General features: G+C 36.7%; 1 non-coding gene across 1 annotated transcript; it reads left to right on the forward strand.

The window, feature by feature from the left end:
* Positions 1 to 2,521: 2,521 nt before the first annotated feature.
* On the forward strand, positions 2,522 to 2,655 carry LOC126032712 (small nucleolar RNA SNORA51). Its single transcript, XR_007503933.1, has one exon. It is a non-coding gene; the product is annotated as a small nucleolar RNA SNORA51 (small nucleolar RNA).
* Positions 2,656 to 13,075: the final 10,420 nt, after the last annotated feature.

Here is a 13,075-nt window from a genome sequence, read left to right on the forward strand (position 1 = left end):
ATCTAACCAGACCTTCACTTCTTATACTCACAGTACAGTATAAAAAATGAAGAAATAGAGTACCCCACCAAAATGGATGAAGTCAATAGTCTGGAAGAGTTCAGAAACAGCCACTAACCTCTCAGGCAATGAATTCTGTACAACTATGATAAGGCTATTTAATGAACTGAGTATAATGATAATAGAGACATCTAAAACTGAAAAAGAAAGCTTGAAAGAGGGTATGAAAAAATTATTATCAGAAATCACTGAACTGAAGAGCAAGGCAAGTAAACTATAAAACTCAATAAAGGTCACAGTAGCAAGTGACAGATGCCAGAGAATGAATTATTATGCTGTAGGATAGTATGCAGTAAATTATAATAAAAAGCAGAAGATATAAAAGGAGTGAAAATAAATTTTAAAAATGTAAAAGGAACAATATCCATATTATTTGAGCGCCAGAGAAGATAATTGAGAGAATGGAGAAGAATTACTGGCCAAAGAACCTATAACTGGGCCCGGAGAGATAGCACAGCTGTGTTTGCCTTGCAAGCAGCCGATCCAGGACCAAAGGTGGTTGGTTCGAATCCCGGTGTCCCATATGGTCCCCCGTGCCTGCCAGGAGCTATTTCTGAGCAGACAGCCAGGAGTAACCCCTGAGCACCGCTGGGTGTGGCCCAAAAACCAAAAACAAAAACAAAAAAAAAAGAACCTATAACTAAGTATATCCCCAGTCTAAGTCTTGAATCCTAAATCCAAGAAGCTCTAAGGGTTTCCAAGAAAACAGATCAAAAGAGAAAAACACAAAGTAATTAAAATGTCAATAGTTGGAGCAGAGAGATAGCTTGAAGGTAGGGCAATTTACCTTGCATGCAGAAGGATCAGAAAGACGGTGGTTCGAATCCCGGCATCCCATATGGTCCCCCGTGCTTGCCAGAAGCTACTTCTGAGCATAGAGCCAGGAGTAACCCCTGAGCACAGCCGAGTGTGACCCAAAAACCAAAAAATAAAAATAAAATAAGTCAATAGTCAAAGATAGAACTAGAATAGAATAGCTATATTAGAAAAGAAACTTACAGAATTCCAACTACAATCATGCTTGCAATTATGGTGCTTAAATAAAGATTTTATTTTTAAAAAAATCAGCTCTAAAATAGGTGGGCGGGGGTGGTGCTCAAACTACTTCCACATGCAGTGGTTCTGTGAGGTGCAAAGTACTTTCAAAGACCCTTGGGAAATTCCTTTTAAAAAGGTCAAAAAAAAATCTGGGGCTGAAGAGATAGCATGGAGGTGGGGCATTTGCCTCACATGCAGAAGGTCAGTGGTTCGAATCCTGGTGTCTCATATGGTCCCCTGAGCCTGCCAGGAGCAATTTCTGAGTGTAAGAGCCAGGAGTAACCCCTGAGCTCTGCCAGGTGTGACCCCAAAACCAAAACCAAAACCAAAAAAAAAATTCTACATTCATCATTAAGAAGGTAAATCAACGTAATAAAATGTTCAGTTGATGTGCTTTGACATTTTCTGCCTAATTGCTCTATACTTGAGAATTGTTGGAGGCACATGTCTTTATATATGGCCTCTGATTACCCCAAGATGCCTGAGTGATCCTCAGCACACTGGATCTAGGCACTACAACATCCTGGGCCTTCGCTAGCATAGGAAAAAATAAGTAAAGAAAAGAAACACAGATAAAGATTGCTATATAAGATTCACAACAGATCTATCAGATGGAAAAAATGTTAAACACAGCAAACAGGTTAGATAAAATAAACAATCTGAGAATAATACGCTATCTAGTTGTTATTTGTCATTTAAATTTTAAGTATTGACACATGGCTTTAGAAACAAACAACAACTAAAGAAGTTCATGACCACTAAAACAGCTTTTCAAGAAACGCTAAAAGATCCACTTTGACACAAAGTCATAAACTCTATAAAATGATGGCAATAAATAACGTTATCTCAATAATTCCATTTAAAGTTAATAACCCAAACTCAAAAGACAGAGAGGTAGAATATATCAGAAAACTAAAACAACTTTCTGCTGTCTATACTAGATGTACCTGAACAGTCATGATAAACAAAAGCTAGAAAACAGACTTAATGGGAAAACAGTAGTCTTAAAAAGTCTGAGGTGACCATACTTAAATTAAACAACATATTAGACTTCAAATTAAAAGAATTTTATTATTTAATGATAATTAAATAAATAGCGATAATAAAAGGACCTATTCAATAATAAAAATTTTACACTTATAGACACATAAGCATAAATTAAAATCAAAATTTATAATGCAACTTCTAATAGTCCTGAGAAAAGATATCAACAAAAACACAATAGTAGTAGAAAACTTTTAACACCCCCAATCTCTCTCTCTTTCTCTCTCTCTCTCTCTCTCTCTCTCTCTCTCTCTCTCTCTCTCTCTCTCTCTCTCTCTCTCTCTCTCTCACACACACACACACACACACACACACACACAATCACTGCTGGATAGATCAACTAAGCAAAAACAAAAAAAAAATCAATAAAGAAACACTGGACCTTCCCAAAGATTATTACAGGCTGTGTTCTTTACACTGACTGTATAGAAAGAGGAGGTACAGTAAATGCACCCCATATACACCTCAACCCAGGCCCTTTGCCTGGTCTGTATTGAAAATGGGAGGACCAAAAAAAAGAAAGGAAGGAAGGAAGACTGGATTTAAAGAAAGAAATAGGAAGAAATGGAAGAGATAAGATTTTCCACCTCCAAAAAACTGAGTACCTATTCTTTCCAGAACACATGGTATATTCTCTAAGATACAACACATGCTGAGACACATAACAATAACAAAATAAAAAATTCAAGAAGATAGAAATCATCTGTGTCTTCTTAGAGCTCAGTACCTTGAACATAGAAATTAGCCACTTTAGAAAGCTAGGGAAAACTCAGACATTTAAAATAAAAACAAATTACTTGTAAATAACCAATAGGTCAAAGTAAAATTTTAAGTCAAAAATGTTTTAGAAACGTGAGAATGAAAACACTAGTGATTGACTTGAATGGGGCACAGCAGAAACTGTTTTGAGAGAGAGTCAAGGCAAGGCCAGTGTTAGTGAGATAGCAAGAACCCAAATAAATAATTTAACTGTATATTTTAAGGAACTAGGAAAAGATCAGCAAAGGGAGCTCAAACTAAGCAGAAGAAAAGAAATCGTAAAATACAGAGCATAAATCAATGAAGTGGGGGGAAAGAGCCATTATTTTCCAAGAATAAATACAGAAGTCCACAAGCTCTTAACTTAGACTACCAAAAATTAAAGAAAAATTTTCTTAAAACTTGGATCAGAAATGAAAGAGGAGGGGCCAGAGCGATGGCGCAGTGGGAGGACATTTGTCTTGCATGTGGTTGACCCAGGACAAACCTTGGTTCGACCCCCCCCCCCCACATCCCATATGGTGCCCCAAGCCAGGGGCGATTTCTGAAAGCATAGCAGGAGTAACCCCTTAGTGTCAACGGGTGTGGCCCAAAAATAAAAAAAAAAAAAGAAATGAAACAGGAGAATTTACAACAAATGCCATAGAAATTCAGACAATTATCAAACATTAATATGAAAAAATTTATGGCACAAAACTAGAAAAAATGGAAAAAATCAATGCATTTTAATTGCCTACTAAAATGGATATTCCGATTAAATCATAAAAGTTGAATAGATCAATTACTAATGTGGAAATCAAAACAGTTATTAGAAGTTTCCCACAAAACAAGGGACTCCTTTGAATGTAATTTCCCTTTTTGATCTTGCTGCTTTCAGTATTCTATCTCTTTGTGTGGGATTTGTCATTGTAACGAGGATGTGTCTTGGGGTGTTTTTCTTTAGGTCTCTTTTAGCTGGTACTCTTCGGGCATGCAGGATTTGATTGCATGTAGTCTTTAACTCTGGGAGTATCTCTTTGATGATGTCTTTGACAGTTGATTCTTCCTGAGTATCTCCTACCTGGGCCTCTGGAACTCCAATGATTCTTATGTTGTTTCTGTTGAGTTTATCAAAGATTTCTATTTTCATTCCTTGAGTACTTTTTCCATTGCCTGATTGTTTGTCTTAAGGTTCTTTTCCAATTTCTTCTGTTGTGTTGAGTTTTTCTGCATCTCATCTTCCAGTACTCCGATTCTCTCCTCAGCTGCTGTTACCCTGTTTGCGAGGCCATCCATTGAGGTTTTCAGTTGAGCTACCGTGTTTTTCAGACCTGTTATTTTAGTTTGGAGTTTTCTGATTTCTGTCTTTGTGTTCTGTTCAGATCGATTTATGCTTTCTCTGAGTTCTACAAACTTCTTCCATATTGCTATTTTAAATTCCTTATCCGAGAGGTTAATCAGATGGTTGGAATTTTTTAGGTCATCAGAGCTATCGTCTTCATTCTTTGTGCATGGTGTTTGCCTGCAAGGTTTCCCCATTGTCACACTTGTAGTGTGAATTTTTTCTGCGTGTTGTGGTGGGGTTCATTGGTTAGAAAGTGTGCGTGGCCGCAAAGCGGAGCTGCCGCGCTCTTCTGCGGCCTCTAGATGCCAGGTTTTTTTTTTTTTTGGGGGGGGGGGGGTGCTTCCTAGGCCTCTGAGGAGAGCTTCAAGTATTCAAGGAAGACAGACAAGCAAAGCAAAGAGTTCCCTTCAAGCCCTCAGGGTCATCCAAGGCACAGCAGGAGGGCAGAGCCAGCAAAGAACTCTCTGTAGTAGACAGGATCGCCAGCAGGAACGCTGATGAAATCCAGTCTCAGGCAGCTGGAAACACCATGGCTCAAGATGGCTTCTGCACCCTTCTGACTCCCGGCATAAACCCAGGAATTCCCTTTCTAACTTCCCTAATACTTATTGTGCCTATTCAAAACAAAACAAAACAAAAACAAAACAAAACAAAACAAAAAACCACAAAGCTTTGCCACACCAGCCCTTCATTTTTTTTCTCTTTTTTCCCTCTTTTAATTTTTTCTTTTTTTTTTTTCCTTTCTTTTCATTCTTGTGTTGTGTTTTGCTGATGATTTTTTGATGTTGCTGTTGTGTTTTTTTGTCATTACTTGGTTTTTGTTTTTGACTTTTGTTTTTTGTTTTGGGTTTTTTCCTTTCTTCTTTTAAATTGATATTTATTGCCTCTAGACACATTTTTCCCAGATTTTTTCTTTCTTTTCTTTTTCCAACAGAACCACAGAATTTGAATCATCTTGTCCTCCTTCATAAATTGAGAGGGGAAGTGGAAATGGATGGTACCAAGAGCAAGCAGTCATATGAACATTGAATGGAAATAAAAAATGATCAGACTGAAGTAACAAATCCAAAGTCAACAACACCAGAATTGGTATGCAATCTACAACAAGCTATACACAACACAGATCTGTTATACTAGCAGTCCATGAGGCAAAGGGGAGGTATGGAATGCATGCTGGGAACAGGGATGGAGGGAGGACAACACAAATGGTGGGAATTACCCTAATTCATTGTTACTATGTACCTTAAATATTACTGTGAAAGATTTGAAATTCACATTGATCATAGTAAAAATTATTTTAAAAAATAAAATAAACACAATTTAAAGGTTTTTTTTTAATGAAAGGCTGCAAAAACACTAATTCTCTTAAACAAATAGGCAAAGACATTTGAGCTCCTATAGTTGTTGCAACATTATTTGCAATAGACATGATCTTGAAACCATCCAAATACCCAAGAACAGATGACTAGAAAAAGAAACTATGGAATATATACAAAAGAGAATATTATTCTTTTATACAAAAAGATGAAATCCCATGTGTCACTACACAGATGAAACAGGCAGTTATCACATTGAGTGAAGCCAGGCAGGAGAGGGAGCATGAAATGATCTTCTCCGTAGAATATTAAAAACATAATAAATATAATAAGAGAATGGCAAATAATCAATCTGAGAGCATTCTGGACCTTAAACAGAAAGTATAGCAAGATAGTTATAAGTACAGAATTGTACATGGGATCACACTGAGAAAGTTCACTGGAGAACCCAGTCATCATGTCCAGCAGATTTTCTGCCGTGGAATTGGCAACAGTGGGTGACTTGAAAGTTAAGCAAGTCATGCCAGACAGAGTTCCTGCACAATGTCACTGAATTAAGAGAAGTGCTCCAAGAAAGAAAATCATTGTGGTGGCAGAGAAATGGTACAGAGAAGGAGTATGGCCAGGTGGACTCCAACAGTACAGAAACAAATGTCAACTGTTTTAGCTGCAAATCTCTAAGGTTCAAAGAAATAGAATATGGGTTACCCTGTGCACCCAGGTTTCCACGATACCAAACTCTGATTTTACATCCACCAAAGTGGGAAGCAAGTGACTGAACAGGAAGTTTGAATCAGAGCTAATGCTATGTATTGTCTCTATAGCCCCTGGCAGTCTGGTTGAGGGCCATCATTCTTGAAGCAAGCCCCACCCTTTTTTGGTCATGAGTAGAGCAGATTCACAGGGGACTGACAAATAAGTTTTTTAGCCAAGCTAACAGACTCAGCACACACACACACACACACACACACACACACACACACACACCTACACACCGCAGCTCACTTTGGCTATTAGTATGCAATCCACTCCTTCCAAAGCATTTCCAGCTCACAAAGCATGGACATCCTAACACAGAGAGCAAGTATGGTAATAGAGCTTCTGGTGATCAACTAAGTGCAAATCACCACACAGACTATTTATCTATACAGATTTGTAAAAACACGAGCATCTGAAGGACTGCTATACTCTGACAATATATAGCCCACAACTCCCACCCAAGTGCTCTAATAAAAGTGCTCAGGCAGCAAGGCTCACTGTACTTGAAGCCAACAACCCCCAACGTACACTGACCATAATCTCTAGTCATTCCTAAAATCCACCAGACTTCATCTTCACTTCAACTGCCAGACCCCAACAACTTTGAGTCAGAGTACAAACTCTGACTTCAGCTTAGTGATTGCTGTAGCCACAAATCCCCATCAGGCATTCTGGGGAACCTATCTATCTCGGAGTCACAAGTTTTTATTCAGTTTTTAATAAGTAAAAATTTTGAGTCCCTGACTATTGACTCAGATTTTTTCACCTAGCCTCACTTAGCATCCAGCATTCTGAAGAAGTGGAGGAATTCAAGTGTTTTAAGAAATGAGGGAAAGAAAATGAAGGTATTTACACATGACACAATCTTAAACAATCTAAGAAATATTTCCAAGAAATAATCCTATCAGTATTCAATGAAGTGAGAAAAATCAGTAAGCCCTGACCACTGTCAGGTTTTTGCCCAAGCCAACAACAAAACCCCCCAAATATCATAGACTTAAGTTAGTTTAAAAAAGCAGATACGGTCACACTTTTATCAGACAAAAGACAGTTCAGATTGAAAAAGATAAAAGATATAGACGGACATTACATATTATTAAGGGATCAAAATATCCAGATGACTTAAGTTTGATCAATACGTGTGCATCAAAGAAAGGAGTAGCAAGTTTCTTAAAGCAGCAACTAATAAACCAGACAAAGACATTGATGGCAACACAATAGTGGTGGGAGATTTTTAATACCCACTCACTGTTGGACAGATCAAGTAGACAGAAAATCAATAATGAAACAATGACTTCAAGGAGGAGATGAAATAGCAGAGATTAATAGGCATCTATAGGACTCTCCACCAATTAAAGCACATATGCATTTTTCTCCAGTGCTCATGGAATATTCTGCAGAAAAGAGCACATTCTGAAGCACAAAATAAATGTCTATATGGTCATAAAAATTTAAATCATACCAAGTTTATTTTCACACTACAATGCTACGAAGGTAAAAAAAAAAAATAACCATATGAGAGTGCTAGAAATATCCCAACAGTTGAAGACAAAAATAACATACTATGAATAACTAATAGGTCAAGAAGAAATCAAATAATTAAAAATAAATAAATAAAGAATCCCCAGGATGGATCCCAACCTCCCATATGATCCGCCAAGCACCATCAGAGGTAATTCTTGAGTATAGGGGTCAGGGTGTGGCTTACAAGACAAAAAAAATAAATTTTCCTGTGCACAAAAAACACAAAGAAAAATGAAGACACAAGCTATCAGAACCTATGAGATATAGCAAAGGCAATAGTACTAAGGACTAAATTTATAATTTATATAGGTTTACATTAAGAAACAATAGAAGTCTCAAATAATTCTTAATCTCATGTCTTACACTCAAAAAGGAACAAGTAATACCCAAAGTGAGTGAAGAAAGTAAATCATAAAAAAAATTAGAGCAGAGGAAAAAAAATAGAGCAGAAATCAGGGCTGGAGCAGCAAATAAGGCACTTGACTTAGCATGGCCAATGCAGGTTTGATCCCCAGCAACCTCTATGATTCTCCCAAGTGAGGCTGAAATAAGCTTTGAGCACAGGTGGGTGTGAAAAAAAAAGTATTCATTTATGAATAATATGGAGACTATTATGCTGAGTGAATGAGTCAGAGAGAGAGAGAGAGAGAGAGAGAGAGAGAGAGAAATAGACACAGAACAGTCTCACTCATCTGTTGGATTTAAGAAAAATAAAAGACAGTATGGTAAGAATACCTAAAAACAACAGAGATGAGGGCCAGAAGGACCAGCCCATGATATGAAGCTTACCACAAAGAATGGTGAGCTCATTTAGAGAAATAACTGCACTAACAACTACCCTGACAATAATAGTGTGCGTGTGTGTGTGTGTGTGTGTGTGTGTGAGAGAGAGAGAGAGAGAGAGAGAGAGAGAGAGAGAGAGAGAGAGAGAGAGAGAGAGAGAGAGAGAGAGAAAGAATGCTTGTCTTGAAGATAGGCAGAGGTAATGAGGAGGGAAATGGGAAGCATTGGTGGCAGGAAAGTTGCATTGGAGAAGGGTGGTGTACATTCAATGACTGAAACCCAACTACGAATGTTTTTTATAACCATGGCGCTTAAATAAAGAAATTATATATTTTAAAAATTAATGCAGAAATAAATGCTGTAATTTTGAAAAAAACAATCATAATGAATCCATGAGTTTTTCAAAAGTATAAGCAAAATGACAGACCTTTTGATAGCTATATTCATGAAGTAAAAAAGGGTGAAAAGTCTAAAAACTAACATCAGACATAAAAGAGATGCTATAAAATATTGTAATAGATAAATACAAAATATTGCAGCCAGGATACATAATAAACTGAGTACATGTTTTGCATGTCAGAGACCTAGTTTTGTTCCTGATACACTGAGCACCAGTAGAAACTCCCAAGCAAAGAGCTAGGACAAGCCCGTGAGTACCAGTCAATGTAGCCTCCCACTAAAAAAAATAAAATAAAATAAAATAAAATAATTTAGAAAAAAATACAGAAAATCATAAGCAGTACTGTGAACAACTGTATGCCACTAAACAAATGAATAAATAAATAAATAAATAATAGAATAAATAAAAAAAATTTAAGATCATACAATCTTCCAAGACTAAATCAGCATTAGTAGAAAAACTGAACAGACCAATTACTAAAACAGGAACAAAAGCAGTTGTCCAAAATGTCATCCAACATTAAAGTTCAAAGCCTAGTGGGTTTGCTAGTGAGTTCTACCAAGCATTAATAGATCTATTGTCTTCCTCTGGGTTTTGCAGAAAAATCAAAGAAACAGGAATTCCTCCTAACATTTTCTAGGCCACAATTGTCAATACCAAAAATAGGCAGTAAGAAAATTAAAGGGCTAGAGACACAGTACATCAGTTAAGGTGCTTGCCTTGCATTCAGTCAACCTTGGTTCAGCCCCCAGCACAACACATGGTTTCCTAAGGCATCGCTTGCAAGTCAATTAATAGAAATAAAAAAACAAATTACATTTATAATCATAACAAAATATCAAGTATACCAAGGAATCAGCGAGGGAGGTGAAAGATATGCACCCCAAACTATTTAAACTATCAGAACTAGTTTTTAAAAAAGAAGAGAACACCACGAAGTGGGAAAAATATTTTATGGTTATGGACTAGAAGAATTAATCTTGTTTAAATGACCAAAGCATTATACAAATTCAATGCCAAATTCTGTCACTTTTCAAAAAGAGAGAACAAGCACTGCTACTATTTGTATAAAATCATAATATTCCCCAAATAGCAAAATCAATTCTGAGAGAAAAGAAGATAGGATATATTGATGTGCCTGATTTTAAACTATTTTATCACTTAGTAGTAATTAAAACAGTTTGGTAGTGGAATATAATCAGTCTCAAATTTCAATGGAATAGAATTGAAAATCCAGAAAAAATTCTCAGATGTATAAACAGTTAAATTTTGAAAAACAATCTGTTTATTGAGTGGAGAAGTAAAAACCTTTTCAAACAAATGATGCTGAAGAATAGCTAGTCACAGGAGAATTAAAATGACAACAACAATGGAAAGAAACTGGACCTCAATCTTATACCATACACAAATGATAATTCAAAGTGGATTACATATCTCATAAGAAATCTGACTCCATAAAATTCATTGGAGAAATTGTAGGCAGAACTCTCCAAATATTGGCTTCAGGTGTCTTCAATAATTCAACTCTTGTTGGGGGTGGAAGGAATGACCAAAAATAACTATAAGAAAATGGGTCTACATTAAGCTAGAAGTCTCTTCACTTCAAAAAAATAAAGCCCCACATTAAACTAAAATACTCTAGTGAATGTGGTGAGTGGAAAGAAATATTCACACACCGTGTATCTGACAATAAGCTAATAGTCAAAATATATATAAAGCATTCACAAAAATGATTGAAAAAATACAAAAAATACATACTCTATATGAAAGAAAAAAAGGAGAGAGGAGCTGATTAAACATTTCCCAAAAAAAGACATACTGATTGCATAAGAAAGATGCAAAGTGCTGTATATTAAGGAAATGCAAATCAAAACAACAGAGATCTGACCTCACACACGTAAGAAAGACCTCATTCACTATTGGTGGGTTTGTCAAGTCATTCAGTATCTAGGAAGAACAGTGTGGAAATTTTAGTTTTTTAAATAAAACTACCATATGATCCATGATTTTGCTCATTGAGTGTCTATCCCAAGTGTGCAAAAATATTCATTTTAATTTTAAAAGTATTAATTTTAATTATTTTTCAAGTATTAAATTTTAAATTAGTTTAATTTAAAATTTAAAATTAATTAATTTTAATTAATTTATATATGCACATGTTCTGGAAACAGCTGATCCCCCAAGGATAGAATAGTAGATAAAGAAGTTGTGGTGCATAAAAACAAACAAAAAAATACTACTCTTTATTTGAGGGCATAAAATCCACCTGAGCCAGCCTGAAATGACTGGGCAGACCAAGTACCAGGCCTTTCAGCTCCATAATTTTTCTCTCAGAAAAGAATTCCAGGAAGGAGACGAGAAGTGAAGTAAAAACAGGTTTTTATTTAGAAATTCTGAGAAAGGGGAGGCCAGAGGAGAGAAGAGAGAGTAATATGCTCAAGAGAGACGTGCTCCAAAGGTGGGGAGAGCCAGTGCTGATCCCAGCATTGAAGTATTAAAGTACTTTATCTCAATAGGGAAGAACCCATTGATAGGTGTTTGGGGACAATGTACCTGTCCCATGTCAGGCTTTCTTCCTAGAGTTGGGAGTAGTTGATGGTCTTTGATATTTCTTTTCTGGCCTTTATTCAATTTGGAACTTTATTCTAAGGGGGATTCAAGCCTTCTCAGAGCCTGCAGTGATGTCAGGTAAAGATTGTATAAAGCCCATGTCTACTGGGGCTGGAGAGATAGCATGGAGGTAAGGTGTTTGCCTTTCATGAAGAAGGTCATTGGTTCGAATCCCGGCATCCCATTGGTTCGAATTCCGGCATCCCCAAGCCTGCCAGGAGTGATTTCTGAGCATGGAGTCAGGAGTAACACCTGAGCTCTGCCAGTATGACCCAAAAATCAAAAAAATGACCAAGCCCATGTCTACAATATGGGTAGTGACATACTGCCTTAAATCCCTTCTCCTGTTTTTATTATACCACAATAACTTTTATTACATTCAGTAACATTTCATGGAAGGAATCTACCTGCCTTCTTCACCTTCATGCCCTCCTTATATGTGGACTATAAAGAAACAAAGCTGAAATAGAGAGGGTTCAATGAAATAAGACTTGTGTTCTGATAACAGAACTGACTTTACAAGGCCCAAGGAAACAGCTAAAAAGGCTGGGGGTTCAGGAAACATATTGAATGGAAGGGACACTGTCTTGCATATCTCTCTCTCTCAACTAAAAATAAAATGGCTAGAGGTTCAACACCTAAGCAGTATCAGGTATACCCCAAAATACAAAATTTAGGGCACGAGATAGGAAATACAGGGGGGTAAGAAACTGACATGAGGCTGCACAATTGCACCCTGGTTGGAGTGTTAGGTACCAAAAATGGAGCCTGAGCACAAAGCCAGAAATAGCCCCTGAGCAGCTGCAGGTGTAGTCACACCCTCTCATGTCCCACTAAAAGCAAACTAGAGCTGGATTACCAAGGGTGGGCAGTGGGTATATGTTTGGGTGTGAGGGCTGACTAGAATCCATTTAGCAGTGTGGAGGAGTTTTGACACTTTGATAATGGTAAAATTTGTACACTAAATATAAAAAAATTAAAATAAATCAACATAATTGTATATCATGTTACCTCAACGGTAATATATTTACATGTAAAACAAAAACATTCTAAATTTAATTTTCTTAAAAAGCTTTATACCCCGTTTTGTTTCTGTTTGCCTCAGTGACCACTGGAGGGAGGCCAAGATCCATCTGAAAAAACAACAAAAAGAATGTGTTTAATTAATATCTTTGTTTCAGCATTATGATTACAAACATGCTTGTAGTTGGGTTTCAGTTATAAAAAAAAAGGACACCCCCCCTTAACAACCAATGATTCCCATCTCCTTCCTTTCCTATTCCCTGCCTGTATTTGAGACAGGCATTCTATGAAAAACAAAATATAAATCATAACACAAGCTCCTAATGTAAGAGTTCAGATTGTTTATTTTTTTCCAGTTTGGGGGCCATACCTTATGATGCTCAAGGGTTATTTCTAGCTCTATATTCAGGTATCATTTTTGTGGTGCTCAGGGGA

Source organism: Suncus etruscus, chromosome 16, assembly GCF_024139225.1.
Source record: "Suncus etruscus isolate mSunEtr1 chromosome 16, mSunEtr1.pri.cur, whole genome shotgun sequence".
NCBI lineage: Eukaryota > Metazoa > Chordata > Mammalia > Eulipotyphla > Soricidae > Suncus > Suncus etruscus.